Below are 24,217 nucleotides of genomic sequence, written 5' to 3' on the forward strand. Positions count from 1 at the left end.
TAACCAATAAAGCTTGAACATTGCCTGTATATTTTTGCAGATGGAAAATCCTCTTTATTTTGATTTGGTTCTCTCACTGTAACAGTGGGGTTTCAGGTATCAGGTATTGCAGGGGCAAGACAGTATCCATACATCCCTTGCCATACAGGGAAAAAATGTGTTTATTTCAAATCAGCATGATAGATTACTTTGTTTTAATGGCAGACAAGAATTGGCTAAGAATACTTGCACAGCTAGTCAAGGGGATTAGGGGAACTAGCTGTCTTAGGTATGCAGCCACCTTAAAAGACCTGTTTTGAAATGTAAAAAAAATGAATGCAGCACCAGACCTATATACATGTTGTGTGTAGTTTTGCAAAACAGTTCATTCACTGGCTCAGATATATCATATGGTTTTATCAAGGTATTCCTGTTCTAACCTTTATTTTGGGAAGTACCCCCACCATTCCACTAGATGTCACTCTAATGTACATTCTGGTGGATCGCTTTCACAATTATGGGCCAATTACTTCAAGATCTTCTTTTCTCAAGAGTTTATAAATGATAACAAAATTAATCCCTTTAGAGCTGCATTGGAAAGTATCTTTTTCACATGTTCAGCTGAAAATCATAATGTGAATTAGTAAAGAAATAGTGTAGAGAATCACATAGTGTAATATAAGTAGAAGTTGGGTTACAATCTGACCAGGTGAACATGACTGTGGAGTCCCCTCCAGCCTACTCCCTTTCATACACAAATAATAAATCACAAGGGTTGCATGAGATATATAAACATGGCTGCTTAGTTTCAGAACTTGCTACACATTTTACTAAGGATTAAGACATTACAAACATGTCTTACAAGTAAGTGGCACTTTTTGTAATGGACAGCACCATTTTATTATGCATTTATTATGTATTAGCCTCATACAACTCAACTTTTTTGTACTGAATGTATAAAGCTAGACATGGCCATGTCAGTTGAATGCTAGCAAAAGCATAAACTAGCATATCAGTTTAACCCCTTAAAGGCATATTCCCACAAAGACAAGATTCTTAACTCAGGATAACAAAATAACATATTCTCTAATTCACTGTTATTAACAAAATATACAGGATTTCACAGATATAATTCAAAACTGCCTCTATTAGTCATGGTGTTTACATTATTGGTTGTTCCTGGATACGACCACAAATCTTATAATAGCTTCTCTTGTTTGTACGTCTGGAGTTCTCTCTGCCCCTCCTCCCTGCATTACAAGACCAGCTCAGACACAGGCACATCCTGCTACAGACTAGATAAGACTAGATATCTTTATCCGGGAGGGAGGCATATAGCAGAGGTGACTCTATGGGGCAGATTTACGTACCCCCGCAATGCGTCGTCCGATGAGGATTGGGGTCTGCCGCAACTCACTAAGATCGGTCTGCATCCGTTGCTTCTGTGCCGAGGTCCGCCTGAGTTCACCTGCTTCTTCCTGGTGCATGTGAGTGGGACTGGAGCAGGATCTCCAATGATAATATGACCTCAGATAAATAAAACCAATCTGACCGGAGCTCCTTCTGTATCATTTAATTGTCCATAGACAACTCCACAATTCCTTTCCACTTCCACTCTTTAAAAACTTTTCAATTATATTTCCACATTAAAAGATACTCCGATGGGAATAGACCGCTATTCAGACAGTTCTGCTGTGTTTCCTCACCCTTTACACTCACTGCAACTGTTGCGGGTTGCTGCAAAAGATTTAAGCAATGATAGTGCAGCATGTTCAACAAAGTTATAGTTTATTTGATAAAAACATACTCACAAACAAGAGTAAAAATGTGCATATAAAATCCACAATGCAGGGTTTTGGTACCACGGCTTCTTCCGGGCTATAATATATCATCCGTCTACCTCTTCTCATGCTCCCTGAAGTCCCACACAGCCCAGTATGTGGCTATATAAAATAGCGTTCATCATTGCATGACTTGGGGTGCACCAGGAGGATGCACTGACTGGTGAATTTTGTATTGGGGCAATATCCCATGTGCCCACAGAGAAAGCTCTGAGTGCCACCCATGGTACCTGTGCCATAGATCCGCCATCGCCGCCATGTACTATGACAATCTAAGCACATTGTCAGCACACATTTCATATTACAGAGCGTAATCACTCTCTGATTCTTACACTGACCTGTCTAGGGAGTGATAGGACCAAAAACCGCAAACCGCAAACTTAAATGTACCAACACAATATAGCCAAAACTACAAAGGAATGGCTAAATCAAAAGTAGGTGCAGCAGAAGACTTCCAGACCAGAAGAGTCCTGCTGCTGCCCATGCTGGGCTGTGTTATTTCAGTCCAACCCCGGCACCAACACCAGCAATTGCAAAAACTCCAATCCCGAATGTTGAACCTCTTAGACAATGCAGAAAAACGTGGATAACAGTGTCTAAGTTGGTGCAGAGTACCAATAATGTCACAGGCATATGGGTACCCTCTGAGGGACACCTGGGCTGCTTGTAGTATTCTTCTATTGGGCTATAACAGTGGCATATTATAAAAATTGGCCTAATTGTTTCCTGTACTTGCTTTGTGTCTCCTAAATTCTTGTATGAGTTGCATTGAGGGTTCATGCATACATTAAATACTGCACAGCCCCCTTCTTCTGCCATATCCCGTGCAGGATATTGGACATAACAGGAAGGGTCTTTGTGGCTTGCAACTCCCAGTGACTACACAGAAAGTTTACCAGTGTGAATATGACATTGGTGACCCTGTAAGGGTCTTTTACTCACCCTGGTAAACTTTTGTGTCATTGGCAAACATAGGTAAAATATAGAGTTGCAGCAAAATAGTCCTCAAAATTGTCAAAAGTGAATCAAAATTACAATTATATCATCCTTGGAAAATGAAGATGATGCACTGTGACTTATTGCTTGAGGTTATACATAAATATATATTTTATATGTATATACATGTTTTCTTACATATGTTTTTCTTAAACCGCCCTTTCATTCATTGTAATTGGGTGTGGTTGACTTTTAAACCTATGTACATACAGTATATGTGGATACTATAACTAAACCCTCTAAGACCTCAAATGCGTAAGATATTTTGACATTAGTTTGTTATGGATCTTAATCTAATCTCAATAAAGCCTGATTTGATCCTACATGCAAATGATGAAACTTCCTTTGAAATAACAGCATTCCATAGAAATATTAATTTTCTTTGGTGTCCACAATGGGTTAAAAAATTATTCATAGATCATGAATTTTTCTTAATTTTTAAATGTTATAGCCGCAAACTTAAATGTACCAACACAATATAGCCAAAACTACAAAGGAATGGCTAAATCAAAAGTAGGTACCTGTGTTAGAATGACCCAGTCAAAGTCCAGATCTAAATTTCAATGAAAATCTCCATCTTGACTTGAAATTAGTTAAAGCTATGCTGCACAAATGAGCAACAATTCCAGACACTAAATTGACTAAGCTAGTAAAGACATAGCTTGACAGACTTGGACCACACTATGGAAGACTTGAAGATTACTATTTTAATGGGAAATTTTAAGACACAGAGAGAAAGGAAAGAATGGGAGTATAAATTAATGCAGATATTCAACACCTTACATAGTGGCTTTAACATTCATGCCACCTTCATGACCTCCTACCTCTGACCTGGAGGCCACAAGCTCTTGTGTCTCGCCTCACAGGTTTTTAATGTTTTTATTGCCGTCCCGTCGTAAATAAGATTTCCCTGTATTTAACAACCTGTTATTTTAGAGGGGGGTTTTTTTATATCCTTAGATGATCACTGTTTAGTGTGTATAAAATGCTGTGGATTTTCTGTTTCATGCATAACATTATGTCTGACGAAGAGAACTAATATTCTCGAAAGCTCACCACCAAATATAGCCTCAAAAAGGTATTGCCTGATTTCTTCACTCTTCTTCTGCTCTCAATGGCTAAGAAGGTGCAAATCTACACTACTTTCAGCTGCTAATGCAGCTAAAGCTGGTCCTGTAATGTAGCAGGGCAGATTACGGGCACATGTGTGGAGTTAAACAATAAACTTTAACTGCAGGATTAACCCTTACAGGACTCAGACCTTTTTTGTATTTGCATTTCTGTTTTTTAGTCCCCTCATTCCAAAACCAATAACTTTTTTATTTTCATGTTCTGAGAGATGTATGAATTTTAGTGGCGCCATTGAATATACCATGAAATCTACGGGAAAGCTGAAAAAAATTCAGAGTGCAGTGAAATTGACAAAAAAAAAAACACATTTATGGCGTCTTCTTGTGGACACTGTTTTTATGGCTTTCATTCTGTGCTCCAAATATGACTCTCTCTTTATTCTTTGGGTTGATACGATCACAAGGATATCAAATGTATATTGGTTTTAATAGGTGTTAGTAGATTTTAAAGTATTAAAAAAAACAAAAAAAATATTTGCCATTTTGCCCAATTCCAAGGCCAATAACTTTTTCACACTTTCACACAGTTTATGGACCTATGCAAGGTGTCATTTTTTGCGGTACTAACAGCGTTTTAACTTATATCATTTGGGACCTATATGACTGTTTGATAATTTTTTATTCACATACAGATCACTGGAAAAATGGCAACAAATTGGCGATTCAAATATTTGGGTGCTGTTTTCCATTTTGGTGACCGGGAAAAATCTTTTTTATAATTTGATAGTACTGGCATTTTGGGAAGCGATAGATACCTTACATGTTTATGATTTTTAGCGTTTATTTATTTTCAGATTTTTATATGTGTTCTGGGGGGGGTTATTTAAACTTTAACTTTTTTAATTTTTTAAAAATATCTTATGTACTATTATTTTAAACCCTCTTGGGTACTTCAACCCTGCAGGGTCTGATTGATCATACTACATTCTGCAATTCTACCGTAGTGTCATGTACAGACAATTAAAGATCATACATGGAAAGCCGTCAAGTCTATATGAGACTGTAGACTGCCAATGGCAACCAATGGCCACTCTCAAATGATGTCACAGGGGTGTCGATCGTCCATCCAAGAAGGGGGTGCCCATTGTCAGCAATTTTAGGTGCTGTGATCGGGTTTGACTGCGGCACTCAACAGGTTAACTGCTGCAATTCAGTTTCAGCACCAACTGTGACAGTAACAGGCGGGTGTCAGCTGTATTATGCATACACACCCCACAGCACTGCCACGTAACAGTACGTCCTGGTGCGCGAAGGGGTTCATAAACAAATGTACATACAATGCAGTAAATAATGTTTCAAATAATGGAGCTGCTTTAGTCCCGCTGCTGGAGTCTTAGTCTTTCTTCAGCCACACGCTTGCGGTTCTTAAAGGACATACTGGTGTGTGCACTCTCTTGATGAGCTCTTCTTTTAGCTTCTTATGCCCTTTTTTCTTAGAAACAAAACTATTAGAAGCTTAAAGAAGAGCTGATCCTGCCAGAGGGGGGAACACACCTGCATGCCAGTGTGCTTGGTGTACAATACTTGAGCATGGTGGTAGATGTCATTTAAAGGAAACCTACCGTTTGATGCATTATGAAGCAAACATACCTTGAGATCGCTATAGCTACACTGATGCAAGATCATATCTTGGTTAATCCATGAGCTGGTTTTGCTGAAAAAACAATTATAACATTCAGGACCTTGGGAAAACTGAGCCAGCATGGCTGCCTAGATCATGGAGCTTGAAATTACAAATGGAGGTTAGTCAAGAATGACTAATAAATCTGAACTGGATCACGCATACATAGCAGCTAGGGGAGGGTGCAACAATTGATTATTCTGTCTGGCAGGGAGAGGAGTGATTGTATCATATTCCCCTGGAGAAAAAAACTCAGGAGCTAGGAGAAGCGCTGTTTATCAGCAGAACCACTCACCTCAGGGATTAACCAAGATATGATCAGTGTAGCTACAGCAGTATCAAGGTTTGCTTCATAATGTACCAAATCAAATGGTAGGTTTCCTTTAACCAAAGTTAAGGCCCAAGTAAGTACTTTTTTTCTTAGAGGCTTATCTCTCTGCCAGGAGCGCACAGCAAGACAACCACTCCTGTGTCTTACAAGCTGCTCTGACCTCTCACACTTAATCACTTCCTCTTCCTACCCTCCAGAATCTCCTCTTCTGTACCCTGGAGGCATTTACTGGACAAAGATTCAACCCTTTGTTACAGTCCTAAAAAGTTTTGAATGAATACTTATGTTTGCCACAGTTTGCAAAATATGGAAAAAGCACATATACAGATTTTCTTTATACTTGACAAAAACTTGATACATTGGGGCAGATTTACTTACCCGGTCCGTTCGCGATCCAGCGGCGCGTTCTCTGCGCTGGATTCGGGTCCGGCCGGGATTTATGATGGTAGTTCCTCCGCCGTCCACCAGGTAGCGCTGCTGCACTGAAGTCCGCTGGAATGCCTCGAAATACACCGGCCTATCCTGGATGAAGGTGAGTGAAATTTTCGCGACACAATTTTTTTTTAAATGCGGCGGTTTTTCCGAATCCGTCGGTTTTTCGTTCGGCCACGCCCCTGATTTCCGTCGCGTGCATGCCAGCACCGATGCGCCACAAAACGATTGCGTGCGCCAAAATCCCGGGGCAATTCAGGTACAATTGGTGCAAATCGGAAATATTCGGGTAACACGTCGGGAAAATGCGAATCGGGCCCTTAGTAAATGACCCCCATTCGGTTGCACTAGCACATCAAATATGAATTAAAAAATGTAGGTTTGTGGCTGTAATTTTTTTTTAGAATTGAAGAAAAAACTTTTTCAACACATTGTACATGTCGATCTGTGTAACCACAGTATACCATGTTTATGCGACCAATAACATTATTACAAAGCTGTGCTTTGTGTTCATATGTCAAGGTCTGTTCTTGGCTGTTTTATGGGTTGTTTGACTTCCACATTGTGCTATTAATCCTCACGAAAGGGCATCTTCCAGATAAATGGTTATTTTGAGCATGCAGTTTTAATGGATTGAATGTCCTTGAGAGATCTAATTTTAAGTTTTGTTGTAAATTGTAATTGAACATATTTTATCACATGTTGTTATTATTAGAGTTTGGACAGTGGTGTTTATAAATTCTATTATCTATAAATCTATTTTTCTCAAGGTTCATTGTCTCTGGAAATGTTGTGTACATACACAAGTGTGTATAAGGGCAATAGAGACTGCAACCAGGAGCAATCCGTAAGCTCAGTCTGTGATCATAATTCTGCCCTTGTGCACCATTCAGGTGTATAGATCTTCACATATGAGGGTTAGACATCCTACTATTAGTATTATTATTTTTATTATTTTAAAGAATTTATAATTCAAATAAATTAAACTTGCTTTCATCACTAAACTGAACTGTGTACCAATTCTCATCTGTCCACACATCATGTTCCTCAGCAAAAGGAGTCTAGCCTTATGATTCTTTCTGTTAATGAGAGGTTTGGTCACTGCAGTGGGCTTGAAATACAAATGCTCTTAAACTTTGAGAAGCTGCATGAGGAGGCAGATCCTTACTCTGTTCAGAGCTGGGGAGCAATTCCATCCGCACTGTTGAAATGATTACCTCTGGAGATTCTCTGCATTCTCCTGTCCTCTCTTGCAATAGGTTTTTGAGGGTGACCAGTGTGTCAGGACCAGATCCATCATATTGGTTTGTTGTAAAAATAAAGCAAAGCAAAATGCATACAGCCTACCGCCATGTAGTATAAAATGCATACAGCGTACAGCCATGTGGATTAAAATACGTCCAGTGTGCCGCCATGTGGTATAAAATGCATACCGCGTACAGCCATGTGGTATAAAATACATACAGCGTGCCGCCATGTAGTATAAAATGCATCCAGCGTGCCGCCATGTAGTATAAAATGCATCCAGTGTGCCACCATGTGGTATAAAATGCATACAGCGTATCACCATGTACTATAAAATGCATACAGTGTATACCACCATGTAGTATAAAATGCATACAGCGTATCACCATGTTGTATAAAATGCATACAGAATACAGCCATGCAGTATAAAATGCATCCAGCATGCCATCAAGTAGTATAAAATGCATCCAGCGTGTTGCCATGTAGTATAAAATGTATACAGCATACCGCCATGTAGTATAAAATGCATACAGCGTGCCACCAAGTAATATAAAATAGAAGCCCTGATAAATATCACAAATGCTGCATATACATACAGCATATATACACATAAAATAACAGTAGATACAGCATATATACACACAAACATATATATACACACACACATATTACACATATATATACACATATGATATATATATATATATATATATATATACACACATATGACATATATATACACATATTACACACATATATATCCATAGATAAGGTAACGTTACCTCTCTGTTGTGTTCTTGGAAAGTTCGTGCCTTGTCCTGCAGTGGCGGTGGCACGATGAGGGAGCCGGGAGCAGGAAGGGAGCCTAGAGCTTGAGCGGGGGGAGCAGGGAGCCGAGAGCCTGGAGGGGGGGCCTTAGCGTAGCGGAGTTGAGACGTGAGTGGAGGGGGAGGCAGGAGCCGAGAGCCGAGAGACCAGAGCAGGTACGTCAAGAGCCGGGAGCGGGGGGAGGGTGGGGGCGTAGGGAGAGAGAAGGTAGCCTGGAGCTTGAGCAGGGGCGGGGGGAGCAGGGGGCCGTGAACCTGGAGGGGCGGGGGGACATTAGTGGAGCGGGGTTGAGACAAGAGTGGAGGGGGAGCCGAGAACCTGGTGGGGGGGGGGGAGACGTGAGCGAGAGCGGAGGTATGGGTGAGAGCAAAAGTATGCAGGGAGTGGTGCAATACAATACAGAGCTGGCCGGGCGGCAGGAGTTTGATGCAGGCCGGCAGGGGGGGGGGGCGAAGCTCGGTGCTAGGGGGCGGGAGGAAGGTGCCGGCAGTGTCGCGGAGCAAGGTACCGGGTGGAGGGCTGCAACGCGGTCCCATCCGGCATGCGGGAGCTCAGTGCCAGCCTGTGCCGCCCCCTTGTGGAGCCTGAGGCGAGTTGCTCAACTTGTCTCATGGTAGGTGCGCCCCTGGTCCTACCTACATGATGTCCTGCATGCATATATTAGTACTAATATTTTGCAAGTTTTTTTAATTGGTTCCTGTTGCTGAGGGGCCATTTGTTTGCCTTTGACACAGTACAGCGGAGACTGTACTGTACAGCAAAAGGGCTAATTTAGCTGTGACATGAGAGATAGAGGCCACTACCTCTTGCTGACCTTGTTAATTGATGTAGAGAGAATCTTATCCACGTGCCAATAATTTTTATGATTGGATCTTTGGTTTTAGGACTTTTAAAAAAGTTGCAAATTTAGGTGCAAATCCACTCCAGTTCCCTACTTGGCATAAGAAATTATTTTTAATTATTACTGCCTAAATCTATGACTTTTGTGGGACTTTCAACAAAACAACAGCTGCCTTTGTGCAGTTTGCCTCACTCATGTGCAGCTGCTCCAGATTATCCAATAGTGGTGCATCCTCTTAATCTGGTCTGTTTTCAGTATGTGCACAAAGTTGCACCTTTTGTCAAATATTTGTAATAAATATGGTGCAAACTCCGACTAAGCATTACCATGCCCCTTTAGGTAGATAGTTTTCTAAAGTGTCGGACAAAGTGCAACCTTGACAAAAAAGTGGCGCAAAGATTTCATAAGTACATGTGCAAGCTCCAAAGACACCAAAAAGTAGTACATACACAATAATAAATCTATGCCAATGTATTTTTTATGGCTTATTTTTAGTTTCTGTCTCTCACAGTTTAAGTGTACATATTTTTTTTATGACAAACCTCTCATTCTTAATAATGGGGAACCTTCAAAATCAGTGGTGTATCAATACCACATGACTACATGGTTGCTTGCTGGGCTGAGGACTGGATGCAGTCAGTGACAGGTAATTGCAGCTCTCTGTCTTTCATCACCCTCTGACAAATGAAAAAACTGGTATGAGCTGTGATGGAGGGACACTTGTCTTGTCTTGGGACAGGCATGCTGTGTAGTAATAATATGGGCTTCTTTGCTTGCCTACAGACTTGGTATAGTTTTATAAGACTGTTTAGAGAGATTTTATTACTGTGCCAAGCATGGCGCTCATTGGCAGGGCTGAACGAGAGAGTGGCACATAGCCCATAAGCCCGGGTATGAGGTATGAGAGGGTCGAGAGTTGCAGAACATCGTCTGCAGCAGATATAAACGTAAGGTGATCACTCCATGGAGTTTATCTTAGTAGAAATTCAACTCCCACCCCTTACTTTTCAGCTCCCATTCTCTGTTGGTCTCCTTTCATCACACAGGCTGACAGCGTGGGGCCTGTGTGATGATTGTTCCAGCGCAGACAATGACTGATGACTAGAGATGAGCGAACACTAAAATGCTCGGGTACTCGTTATTCGAGACGAACTTTTCCCGATGCTCGAGTGCTCGTCTCGAATAACGAACCCCATTGAAGTCAATGGGAGACTCGAGCATTTTTCAAGGGGACCAAGGCTCTGCACAGGGAAGCTTGGCCAAACACCTGGGAACCTCAGAAAAGGATGGAAACACCACGGAAATGGACAGGAAACAGCAGGGGCAGCATGCATGGATGCCTCTGAGGCTGCTTAAACGCACCATTATGCCAAAATTATGGGCAACAGCATGGCCATGACAGAGTGACAGAATGAAGCTAGATAGCATCTAAAACATCCAATAATTGACCCTGACACTATAGGGGACGGCATGCAGAGGCAGCGGCAGCAGCGGCAGGCTAGAGAGTGGCATGGCGACATACTCTAAATGGACTCAGGCTTCAAACCAATGGGTGGCAGAGAGGAACCAAAGGAGGTGAGCAAGAAGTGCTCAAATAATATCGGTACATGATAAAAGTTTGCCAGTATATTTTGTGGATTACACAGCAGGGTGGCGACAAAGTTAACATGGAAGCCATGAAAACAACCCAAAATTCTGCCTGACACAGCTCGTTTGATAAGGGGACCATGTATGGAGGCAGTGAACTAGTAGTAGATTAAAGGTGCTGCAGTTAAAACTATGTTAGTTGGATCTTGGCATGGAGCTGGCGCTCCGCTGCCAGACGAGCTTTCGCCAATCCAAGCCCCTGTCTCTAGGCTACTCCCCAAACAGCACTTTTGTATAAGATCAAGTGTAGTAGCGTTCTTATAAGTTTAGGATATGCCGGGTGAGGGGAATGTAAACAGATGCGCAAGAAGCGCATGATGCGCATGGAGCTGGCGCTCCGCTGCCAGGCGAGCTTTCGCAAATCCAAGCCCCTGTCTCTAGGCTACTCCCCAAACAGCACTTTTGTATAAGATCAAGTGTAGTAGCGTTCTTATAAGTTTAGGATATGGCGGGTGAGGGGAATGTAAACAGATGCGCAAGAAGCGCTGAAATAATATCCCTAAATGGTCAAAGTTTGCAAGTATATTTTGTGGATTACACAGCAGGGTGGCGACAAAGTTAACAACTTTGATGTGGAATGCCCTGTAATAGCTCTTGGGCGGTGTGCCTTTTATCGCCTAGGCTCAGCAGTTTCAGCACCGCCTGCTGTCGCTTAGCGACGGCACTGCTGCTGTGCCTAGAGCTACCGACTGATGGCGCCATGCCCACGGATGGTAATTCGGAGGAGGAGGAGGTGGAGGAGGGGTGGGAGGAGGTATAGTAGGCCTTTGAGACCTGGACCGAGGTAGGCCCCGCAATTCTCTGCGTCGGCAGTATATGACCAGCCCCAGGGTCAGACTCGGTCCCAGCCTGCACCAAGTTAAGTGTAGTAGCGTTCTTATAAGTTTGGGATATGGCGGGTTAGGGGAATGTAAACAGATGCGCAAGAAGCGCATGATGCGCATGGAGCTGGCGTTCCGCTGCCAGGCGAGCTTTCGCCAATCCAAGCCCCTGTCTCTAGGCTACTCCCCAAACAGCACTTCTAAGAACCTTTTGTATAAGATCAAGTGTAGTAGCGTTCTTATAAGTTTAGGATATGCCGGGTGAGGGGAATGTAAACAGATGCGCAAGAAGCGCTGAAATAATATCCCTAAATGGTAAAAGTTTGCCAGTATATTTTGTGGATAACACAGCAGGGTGGCGACAAAGTTAACAACTTTGATGTGGAATCCATGAAAACAACCCAAATTTCTGCCTGACACACCTCGTTTGATAAAGGGACGATGTATGGAGGCAGCTATATGGACGACTTTTGGAGGTAGCAATGGAGACAACGTGTGGAGGCTGCTATGGAGACAATTTAATTTGGATAGTGCCTGTATGTGGCAGTCCCAAACATTTTTCAAACCAGAGGAGCAGGTAGGTGGCCCTCCAGTAAAATGGAATAGATTGAGTGCCTGTATGTGGCAGTCCCAAAAATTCTTCAAACCAGAGGAGCAGGTAGGTGGCCCTCCAGTAAAATGGAATAGATTGAGTGCCTGTATGTGGCAGTCCCAAAAATTCTTCAAACCAGAGGAGCAGGTAGGTGGCCCTCCAGTAAAATGGAATAGATTGAGTGCCTGTATGTGGCAGTCCCAAAAATTGTTCAAACCAGAGGAGCAGGTAGGTGGCCCTCCAGTAAAATGGAATAGATTGAGTGCCTGTATGTGGCAGTCCCAAAAATTCTTCAAACCAGAGGAGCAGGTAGGTGGCCCTCCAGTAAAATGGAATAGATTGAGTGCCTGTATGTGGCAGTCCCAAAAATTGTTCAAACCAGAGGACCGGGTAGGTGGCCCTCCAGAAAAATGGAATAGATTGAGTGCCTGTATGTGGCACTCACAAAAATTGTTTCAAACAGAGGACCGGGTAGGTGGCCCTCCAGAAAAATTAAATGCATGAAGTACTATAGCAAGAGCCAGTGGGCCCTGTCAAAAAATAGCCATTTTCCTCTGCTTTACTGTACAAAGAGGAGGAGAAGGAGGAAAATGAGGAGGAGGAGGAGTGGATCAATTATTCAGGTTGAGCTTCCTTCACCTGGTGGAGATTGGAAATTCTGAGAAATCCAGCCTTTATTCATTTTAATAAGCGTCAGCCTGTCAGCGCTGTCAGTCGACAGGCGTGTACGCTTATCGGTGATGATGCCACCAGCTGCACTGAAAACCCGCTCGGACAAGACGCTAGCGGCAGGGCAGGCAAGAACCTCCAAGGCGTACAGCGCCAGTTCGTGCCACATGTCCAGCTTTGAAACCCAGTAGTTGTAGGGAGCTGTGTGATCATTTAGGACGATGGTATGGTCAGCTACGTACTCCCTCACCATCTTTCTGTAAAGATCAGCCCTACTCTGCCGAGACTGGGGACAGGTGACAGTGTCTTGCTGGGGTGACATAAAGCTGGCAAAAGCCTTGTAAAGCGTACCCTTGCCAGTGCTGGACAAGCTGCCTGCTCGCCTACTCTCCCTCGCTACTTGTCCCGCAGAACTACGCACTCTGCCGCTAGCGCTGTCAGAAGGGAAATACTGTTTCAGCTTGTGCACCAGGGCCTGCTGGTATTCATGCATTCTCACACTCCTTTCCTCTGCAGGGATGAGAGTGGCAAGATTTTGCTTGTACCGTGGGTCCAGGAGAGTGAACACCCAGTAATCGGTGCTGGAATAAATTCTTTGAACGCGAGGGTCACGGGATAGGCAGCCTAGCATGAAATCTGCCATATGCGCCAGAGTACCAACGCGTAAGAATTCACTCCCCTCACTGGCCTGACTGTCCATTTCCTCCTCCTCCAACTCCTCCAACTCCTCTTCTTCTGCCCATACACGCTGAACAGTGAAGGACTCAACAATGGTCCCCTCTTGTGTCTCGCCAACATTCTCCTCCTCTTCCTCCTCATCCTCCTCCACCTCCACCTCCTCCGATATGCGCTGAGAAACAGACCTCAGGGTGCTTTGGCTATCAACAAGGGAATATTCTTCCCCCGTCTCTTGTGACGAGCGCAAAGCTTCCGACTTCATGCTGACCAGAGAGTTTTTCAACAGGCCAAGCAGCGGGATGGTGAGGCTGATGATGGCGGCATCGCCACTGACCATCTGTGTTGACTCCTCAAAGTTACTCAGCACCTGACAGATATCAGACATCCACGTCCACTCCTCATTGTAGACTTGAGGAAGCTGACTGACCTGACTACCAGTTCTGGTGGAAGTTGACATCTGGCAGTCTACAATCGCTCTGCGCTGCTGGTAAACTCTGGATAACATGGTCAGTGTTGAATTCCACCTCGTGGGCACGTCGCACAACAGTCGGTGAGCGGGCAGTTGGAGGCGGCGCTGCGCTGCCCTGAGAGTGGCAGCATCTGGGCTGGACTTCCTGAAATGCGCACAGATGCGGCGCACCTTCGTGAGCAAATCAGACAGATTGGGGTATGTCTTGAGGAAACGCTGCACTATCAGATTTAACACATGGGCCAGGCATGGCACATGTGTCAGTCTGCCGAGTTGCAGAGCCGCCACCAGGTTACGGCCGTTGTCACACACAACCATTCCCGGCTTGAGGTTCAGCGGTGCCAGCCACAGATCAGTCTGCGCCGTGATGCCCTGTAATAGCTCTTGGGCGGTGTGCCTTTTGTCGCCTAGGCTCAGCAGTTTGAGCACCGCCTGCTGTCGCTTAGCGACTGCACTGCTGCTGTGCCTAGAGCTACCGACTGATGGCGCCGTGCCCACGGATGGTAGTTCGGAGGAGGAGGTGGAGGAGGGGTGGGAGGAGGAGGAGGCATAGTAGGCCTGAAACACCTGGACCGAGGTAGGCCCCGCAATCCTCGGCGTCGGCAGTATATGAGCAGCCCCAGGGTCAGACTCGGTCCCAGCCTCCACCAAGTTAACCCAATGTGCCGTCAGCGATATATAGTGGCCCTGCCCGGCAGCACTCGTCCACGTGTCCGTGGTCAGGTGGACCTTGTCAGAAACGGCGTTGGTCAGGGCACGGATGATGTTGTCTGACACGTGCTGGTGCAGGGCTGGGACGGCACATCGGGAAAAGTAGTGGCGGCTGGGGACCGAATACCGAGGGGCGGCCGCCGCCATGAGGTTGCGAAAGGCCTCGGTCTCTACTAGCCTATAGGGCAGCATCTCCAGGCTAAGCAATCTGGAGATGTGCACATTAAGGGCTTGGGCGTGCGGGTGGGTTGCACTATATTTGCGTTTCCGCTCCAGCGTCTGGGGTATGGAGAGCTGAACGCTGGTGGATGCTGTGGAGGATCGTGGAGGCGACGATGGGGTTTTTGTGGCAGGGTCCTGGGCAGGGGGCTGACTAGCAGCTGACACAGGGGAAGGAGCAGTGGTGTGCACGGCCGGAGGTGAACGGGCTTGTTGCCACTGAGTGGGGTGCTTAGCATTCATATGCCTGCGCATACTGGTGGTAGTTAAGCTAGTAGTGGTGGAACCCCTGCTGAGCCTGGTTTGGCAAATGTTGCACACCACAGTCCGTCGGTCATCCGGTGTTTCCTTAAAGAACCTCCACACTTCTGAAGATCTAGCCCTCGCCGCAAGAGCCCTCACCACGGGAGCTTCACTAGTTGACAGTGGCGCTGATGCACCAGCTCTGGCCCTGCCTCTCCGTCTGGCCCCACCACTGCCTCTTCCAACCTGTTCAGGTCGAGGACTCTCCTCCGTCTCAGAAGCACTGTGTTCACCCGGCCTCTCAGCCCAGCTTGGGTCTGTCACCTCATCATCCTCCGATCCCTCAGTCTGCTCCCCCCTCGGACTTCCTGCCCTGACAACAACTTCCCCACTGTCTGACAACCGTGTCTCCTCATCGTCGGACACCTCTTTACACACTTCCACTACGTCAAGAAGGTCATCATCACCCACAGACTGTGACTGGTGGAAAACCTGGGCATCGGAAAATTGCTCAGCAGCAACCGGACAAGTGGTTTGTGACTGTGGGAAGGGTCCAGAAAACAGTTCCTCAGAGTATGCCGGTTCAAATGGCAAATTTTCCTGGGAGGGGGCAGACTGGGGGGGAGGAGGCTGAGGTGCAGGAGCTGGAGGAGTGGGGATTTCGGTGACATGGGTGGACTGCGTGGAAGACTGACTGGTGGTGGACAAATTGCTCGAAGCATTGTCAGCAATCCACGACATCACCTGTTCGCACTGTTCTGGCCTCAACAGTGCTCTACCACGAGTCCCAGTAACTTCAGACATGAACCTAGGGAGTGTAGCTCTGCGGCGTTCCCCTGCTCCCTCATCAGCAGGTGGTGTCTCACCCCGCCCAGGACCACGGCCTCTGACCCCTGCAGTAGTTGGACGCCCACGTCCCCGCCCTCGTCCTCTACCCCTAGCCCTGGGGTTAAACATTTTTAAAATGAGAGTTATAACTTTTTTTTTTTTTTTACTTTTTTTTTTTTTTTTTTTGTGTTTTTTTGTGTTTTTTGTTTTTTTTGTGTTTTTTGTTTTTTTTTGAGTTTTTAGAACCAAACAATCCTATCCTATTGCTATGGCTATTTTCTAGCCAAGTATCAAAGGAAGCACACTACTATGCCAGATGAGATGACACTGAGTTATTGCCTAATAGAAATCCAACCCCTACTGAATTTTGCCACTTCAGCCTTTGCTATGGATATGTGCGCCACTAAGCGCAGAACACAGCGGTCGCAAGTCTCACTACAAATTGCTCAGAATTGGCAAGTACATGCACTGCAGAAACTACAGCCACCAGCAGATCAACCAGAAATCAAATATATAGAACGCTACTGTAGGCTTCAAGAAGCTATTTGTATTCTCCTATGGCTATTTTCTAGCCAAGTATCAAAGGAAGCACACTACTATGCCAGATGAGATGACACTGAGTTATTGCCTAATAGAAATCCAACCCCTACTGAATTTTCCCACTTCAGCCTTTGCTATGGATATGTGCGCCACTAAGCGCAGAACACAGCGGTCGCAAGTCTCACTACAAATTGCTCAGAATTGGCAAGTACATGCACTGCAGAAACTAAAGCCACCAGCAGATCAACCAGAAATCAAATATATAGAACGCTACTGTAGGCTTCAAGAAGCTATTTGTATTCTCCTATGGCTATTTTCTAGCCAAGTATCAAAGGAAGCACACTACTATGCCAGATGAGATGACACTGAGTTATTGCCTAATAGAAATCCAACCCCTACTGAATTTTCCCACTTCAGCCTTTGCTATGGATATGTGCGCCACTAAGCGCAGAACACAGCGGTCGCAAGTCTCACTACAAATTGCTCAGAATTGGCAAGTACATGCACTGCAGAAACTAAAGCCACCAGCAGATCAACCAGAAATCAAATATATAGAACGCTACTGTAGGCTTCAAGAAGCTGTTTGTATTCTCCTATGGCTATTTTCTAGCCAAGTATCAAAGGAAGCACACTACTATGCCAGATGAGATGACACTGAGTTAGTGCCTAATAGAAATCCAACCCCTACTGAATTTTCCCACTTCAGCCTTTGCTATGGATATGTGCGCCACTAAGCGCAGAACACAGCGGTCGCAAGTCTCACTACAAATTGCTCAGAATTGGCAAGTACATGCACTGCAGAAACTAAAGCCACCAGCAGATCAACCAGAAATCAAATATATAGAACGCTACTGTAGGCTTCAAGAAGCTGTTTGTATTCTCCTATGGCTATTTTCTAGCCAAGTATCAAAGGAAGCACACTACTATGCCAGATGAGATGACACTGAGTTATTGCCTAATAGAAATCCAACCCCTACTGAATTTTCCCACTTCGGTCTTTGCTATGGATATGTGTGCCACTAAGAGCTAAACACAACGGTAGCAAGTCCCCCTGCTAATTCCTCACAAAATGGTAAAAGATGCAAATTAAAATAAAAAAAGTAGAACGTTATTGTAGCCCTAAGAAGGGCTGTTGGGTTCTTTGAGAATCACTCCTGCCTAACAGTAAGCTAATAGAACACCCTAACGCTTTCCCTGACCAGCAGCAGCTCTCTCCCTAGCGGCATCCAGAGACAGAATGATCCGAGCAGCGCGGCCAGCGGCTAGTCTATCCCAGGGTCACCTGATCTGGCCAGCCAACCACTGCTATCGACGTGTAAGGGTACCACGTCATGCTGGGTGGAGTGCAGAGTCTCCTGGCTTGTGATTGGCTCTGTTTCTGGCCGCCAAAAAGCAAAACGGCGGGAGCTGCCATTTTCTCGAGCGGGCAAAGTATTCGTCCGAGCAACGAGCAGTTTCGAGTACCCTAATGCTCGACCGAGCATCAAGCTCGGACGAGCATGTTCGCTCATCTCTACTGATGACACATCCGCCTGCAGTGGCTCAAAGGTGACCTGCCGCAAGTACATGTATAATGTCATCATGCGCCCCCTGTGCTGAAGCTCCGGGATCGAGGTGCAAGAAGAGGAACTGTTTTTTTTTTTCTTTTTGACTATAGGGGGCATCCCTGTGATTACTGGCCACTGGGGACTTCACTGTGACTACTGGGGGAATTATTGTGGATACAATGTGACTAATAGCTAGTGGGGGCATTACTGTGACTAAAGGCTACTGGGTGCTGGCACTGTGACTACTGGCTACTGGAGGCATTATTGTAGCTACATCGAGCATCACTATAGCTACTGGGGGCATCACTGTGGCTACTGGGAGCAGGCACTGTGACTACTGACTACTGGGGGCATTATTGTGGCTACTGGGTCAGGCATTGTAACTAATGGCTGCCAGGGGGCTGTTGGTGTGACTTTTGGTTACTGTGGGTCGCTGTGAGTATTGTCTACTGTGTGAGGGAAATGTGGCCATTGGTTTCTGTGTGGGGCACAGAATGCCAGTTTTTTAATTCCTTGCAAAACTATTTTCAAAACCTCTGCGCCAAGTTCAGACCTAATAGCCCAGTGGGAAGGTGGGGCTTATATCATAAGCTGATGTACAATGCGACAGCATATGATAAATGTCTCCCATAGAACCATCCCAAGGAGCCTGCCTGTCTATCAAAGTTTTAATGTACTAGAACAGTGGTGGCGAACCTATGGCATGGGTTCCAGAGGCGGCACTTGGAGCCCTCTCTGTCGGCACCCAGGCCATCACACCAGCATGAAGTTCACCAGACAGGAGTCAAAGAATCTTCCTGCAGAACCTTCCTACAATGATAGGCGAATTTGCTCTCCTCCTTTCAACTGTGTTGGTGTTTTTAGGAGGCTGAACGATTGAAAGTTGTCAAAGAACAAGGAATAATAAATTACCGCTGAAGTTGCTGGGCTGGCTCTTTGCAATAAATAAGTGGCTTTTGGTTAAAGTTTGGGCACTCAGGCTCTAAAAGGTTAGCCATCACTGTACTAGAAGATGATTTGTAATTTACCTAGGATGGTAACCAGGTACTCTAGGGTGTTGCCAGCTGGAAGTCCCCATGACACTGTATATTGTTGTCATTCTGGCATTAACCAGTCTTTTTTTTTTGCATCTGTTACGTCTATTAAATACCTGCCATCCAACCAAATAAACATTACAGAATGTACCAACCGAGACACACATGGCAGCCTTGTTCTCATAGAACAACATGTACTTAGATCATATATCTACTAAGACTATTATACAACAGGTACACAACAAGTTGATTCATAAAATAAATGATGTTTTGGGAAGACAAAATGAAAAACATTTTTAAGAATTTTAGATCACATTAGCATTGGTATTGTTAGTGTTTGATACATTAAATAGTTGCTAGCCTGGCAAAGAAACTCTATTTAGCAAATATCTTAAGACTAATTGTATTTGTGATGCATTGTTCTAAGAAATTGTTCTTTTGGATGCATCTCAATAGGAGCATTTAACCTTTAAATGACCAGCTAAGCTTGTTTACTTTTTGTCTCTTATTTTCTCATAAGCTCTTATTTATTCTGAAGTAGCTGCTTTTTTAGACTGCTTGGAAACACATACATATGTATACAGTACTGTGCAAATTTTTTAGGCAGGAACTCCCCAGATTAACCCCTTAACACCAAAGCCACTTTTCACCTTTCTGACAAGGCCCATTTTTTAAAATCTGCCCTGTGTCACTATAAGCGGTTATAACTTTGGAAAGCTTTAACATATTCAAGTGATTTTGAATTTGTTTTCTCGTGACACTTAGGACTTCATGTTAGTTGAAATAGAAAATGTTCTACTTTTTCCATACATAGTCATAAAAGCAAAAGGTTTGATAACTAACATTATCTGAATGTCTGTTTTATGTCTCCATGTGTTTTTTCATGTATACTCTCATTTTTGTAAGATGTTATGGGGCTTTGAACTTTAGGTGCGATTTCTCAAATTTTCATAAAAAACGAAAAATCCTGCTTTTGCGGACCCTGCTCATTTTTTGAAATGCAATTTTGAAATTTAAATTTTTGTTGGCTAAATTAATGTGTTTTTTAAAAAAATTTACAAATTCTCAGTGAAAAAAATACCAAAACGCTCCACAAAGTTTGACACCCAATATCTCCGGAGTATAACAATAGCACATATGTGTTGGTAAACTGTTGTATGGGCACGCGCCAGGGCATCGAAGGGCAGCTGCGCTATTCAGAGTAGATTATGCATTCTTACTTTATAATGGCTATACAACCTTTATTTTTTTGGAAATTTGGACAAATAAGGGCTTATTTTTTGCGAGATTAGATGCACTTTACAAATACTTCATTTTAGTGGGTCTGTAGCTTATTGATGAGATTTTATTAACTCTTAAATGTATGTAGCAAAAAAAAATCGTAAATTTTGGTTTCCTTTTTTTCTTGCATTTTTTTGGGACCATACACCATACAATAAAAATAACATATTATCTTCACTACGATTATGGTGATACCTCATTTATATGCCGTAGTTTTGTATATATTTTATTATAAAATTTTACTGAAGAAAAACTAATACAGAAAAAAATCAAATTTATTTGGAGATAGTGAAGGCATGTAAGCCGGTGCGCCACTATCCGATCGCATGCACCAACAACCCGGGGCAATTCAGTGCAAAACTAAAAAATTCGGGAAACCTGATGGAAATGCGGCGGACGGACCCTAAGCAAATATGTCCCAGTGTGTTACAGCCGAGTCCTGCTAGAAGGCAGGACCCGGCTCCCGGAAGAGGCCGCGCAGCCCCGGGTACTAGAAGACCTAACAAACACCTCAAATATTTTTCTACAACAGAAGTAATACTTTGTAACTCTACCTGGGTTAAACTTTTGACATTCCAAAGAGAATTTACATTATTCCTCATCATGCCTTCCAACATGGGATTTTTCTGGGCAAAGACAGTTGGGAAGGCAACATTCAATAGTTTGGCCCTTTCCTCATCTCCCTCCACCATGACCCCCAGGTTATTCTTCCACATTCTTCATTTTTAATTTCTTATCATTTATATGCTTGGAAAATAATTTGGGATTATTTGTACTCTCCTTGGAAATATTTTTTTTCGGTCTCTATTTTTGCTGCCTCAATGCTACCTTGGTATTTTAACACCTTAAACACATTATCCTTCTTTCTTATTGCTCCTCATACAGTACTGGTTAACCACATTGGCTTTTTCTTGTTTCTCATATGCTTTTTCCCATATGGTATGGGCCTTTTTTAGAATATTTGTGAAAATGTCCCATTTTTTGCGGTGCTTTTGTTTTTGAGAACATTGTCCCAGTTTATGCCTATAAGGTCCTCCCTTAGCTGCTGAAAATTTGAGTGTTTGTTGCCCATCTACTAACCATGTTAGTAAAGCATAATATAAAATCCATGATATTGTGGTTACTATTACCCAGGTTCCCCCCAAGCTGTAATTTTAGTACCCCGTAAAGTATGTTGGTTAGGATAAGGTCCAGGAGTGCCCTTCATCTTGCTTTCCCCAGAGTTAGTTGCAAAAGTTAATTGTCTTTAGTTGTTGACAAAAACATTCTACCTTTGAAGGACCTGCAGGTTTATGTCTCCCAGTCAATATCTTGGTGATTGAAGTCCCCCATGATAAGTACTTTTCCATGCTTTGCAGCCGCATCCATTTGACTAAATATACGGTTGAAAAAAGACACATGTCCATCAAGTTCAACCAATGAAGGGAAGGGATTGGATTAGGAACATAACCATCAATGTTCTTTAGATGTAAAAAGGCATATAGGCCTTTATTGAAGCTCTCTGCTGTCCCTGCTGTGACCAGCGCCTGAGGCAGGCTATTCCACAGATTGACAGTTCTCATAATAAAAAAAGCCCTGTCGCCAATGGTGATTAAGCCTTGATTTCTCCAGATGGTGACAGTTCCCCCTCAACTTTTGATTTGATTTAATCTGAAACAATTTACCACCATATTGTTTGTATGGACCATTCAGATATTTCTATAAATTAATCATGTCCCCTCTTAGTCGTCTCTTTTCCAGACTAAATAAATCTAGTTGTTTTAATCTTTCCTCATAACTGAGACCCTACATACTCCTTATCATTTTTGTGGTTCTTCGTTGAACTCTCTCCAGCTCCAGGGCATCCTTTTTATGGACCGGAGCCAACTTTTGAGCCACTTATTTACCTCCCTAGTCATGCCAATGCCTTTCTGGTGGGGCACGTGCTACAGGTAGTATTTCAGAGAAAACTACCTTTGAGGTCCTTTCCCTGAACTTATGGTAAAGTCCCTGAAATCATTTTTAAGGAACTTTTGACCCACCTCTTACTTTGTCATTAGTGCCAATGTGGACATGACCACTGGATCCTCACCATCCCTTCCCAATACTCGCTCAACCCTATCCTGCGGGTTACTGGATGGATCAATAGACACACAAGAAAACGGGGAACAAAACCATAACTACAGAAAAATGGGAACTTGGCAGTAGATGGGGAGACTTGGTGATTCTACACAAACTGTGAAGATGTTTTTTCTGTGAAGATGTTCTGGAGCTGAGAATTTATTGCTGTAATCTAAACTTTCATCGTAGTCATTTCAAATCTTTGTCAAAACCCTCCAGCAGAAACTGTAAGTTGGAGTTTAGAGTGGAAGGATCTGAGGATTTTTTCAACACCCGGATTTAAAGATAGACTAGGCAAAAACCCTGCAAGGCTGATGCCAATTTGCCCAAAGCATGGAAAAATATGGTGGTCAGAATAACTCCCTGGATCAAGAGAAACTACAAAAACTATGAAAACATTTCGTTTTCATACTGTCAGTACCTGACCAGAAACCGCGCAACCAAAGCATAGCTCCCTACCCTCCCGGTCCCGTGTTTTTTTACCTCTGCCCTGCATCACGGGCAGCTGGTAGATTGTCACGGATATTCCCTCCAGGTCCCGCATTACTGTCCCCGCGCCGGCGCACTCGCTGCTGCCGGCGACTTTTCATAAGTGAAAAGTCGACGGCTGCGTATATTTCTACGCCAGGCCCTGCGCCAGCGTATGATAAATATGCCCCACAGCCTCTATCCAATGAGCTATGAGCACAGTGATTATCTAGCTGAGGATTTTTGGTAACTAAGAGATGTTACCTGTTACTGTTACACTGTGACAGTGTCTTCTCAGAAGGATCTTCTCAGAGATTATTATTGTAATTATTCAGACAATTATTATTATTATAAATGTTATTATTTTATTATTATGGAGACAATTATTAATAATAGTAAAAATAATAATAATCATCTCCATAATAATAAAAATAATAATAATTGTCTCAATAATTACAATAGTAATCTCTGAGAAGATCCCTCTCTATATACCAGGGCATTAAGTCTGTGTCACAGTGTAACAGTTACAGGTAACATCTCTTAGTTACCAAATATCCTCAGCTGAATAATCACTGTGCTCATAGCTCAGTGGATAGAGGCTCTGTGTCATTATGGCACATGGACTCTGCAGGTTCTAGATTCAAATCCCAATCAGGCTAAAAACTGTTAATTATTATTATAAATTATTTTTATAATTTTAATATGGTAAAAATTTGGGACGTGGCCAGGGAGTGATTGGGGAAGTGGCTTAGGGGGATCCCCATTTTGTCCCTCTTTCCCTTCCACAAATGTTGGGAGGTATGGACTAGGTAAGTGGTGGCGAACTCACCCTGCGATGTCCCTGCGGGCTAAGGCAATGCCTGCAGAAGCTTAACCTTAGGCTCATACACAGACCTGAAACCAGAAGCGCTATTCCTGCTGCTACACACGTTCAAACAGATTCTGAACCATGTGAGCCAGACTCTGTACCTGACTAACAACAGTTTCCAATCAAGGGGCTGGGCAGAACATAAGGGAGTAATGGACACTATCTCCAGCACTGACTGGTTCAGCCATTCATCACTCAAACCACCACACTCAAACTCCCACACTCACTTTTCTCTTTGCAGTTTATAGGTTCCATGCC

General features: G+C 43.8%; 1 long non-coding RNA gene across 1 annotated transcript in view; it reads right to left on the reverse strand.

Moving 5' to 3' along the window:
- Nucleotides 1–892: 892 nt before the first annotated feature.
- The window catches only part of LOC140068950 (uncharacterized), a 122,009-nt gene continuing 98,684 nt past the window's right edge, over nt 893–24,217 (reverse strand). The window contains exon 3 of the long non-coding RNA XR_011848651.1: nt 893–1,716. This is a non-coding gene — a long non-coding RNA (uncharacterized lncRNA). The remainder of the gene's footprint in view (nt 1,717–24,217) is intronic.

This window comes from Engystomops pustulosus, chromosome 7, assembly GCF_040894005.1.
Source record: "Engystomops pustulosus chromosome 7, aEngPut4.maternal, whole genome shotgun sequence".
Taxonomy (NCBI): domain Eukaryota; kingdom Metazoa; phylum Chordata; class Amphibia; order Anura; family Leptodactylidae; genus Engystomops; species Engystomops pustulosus.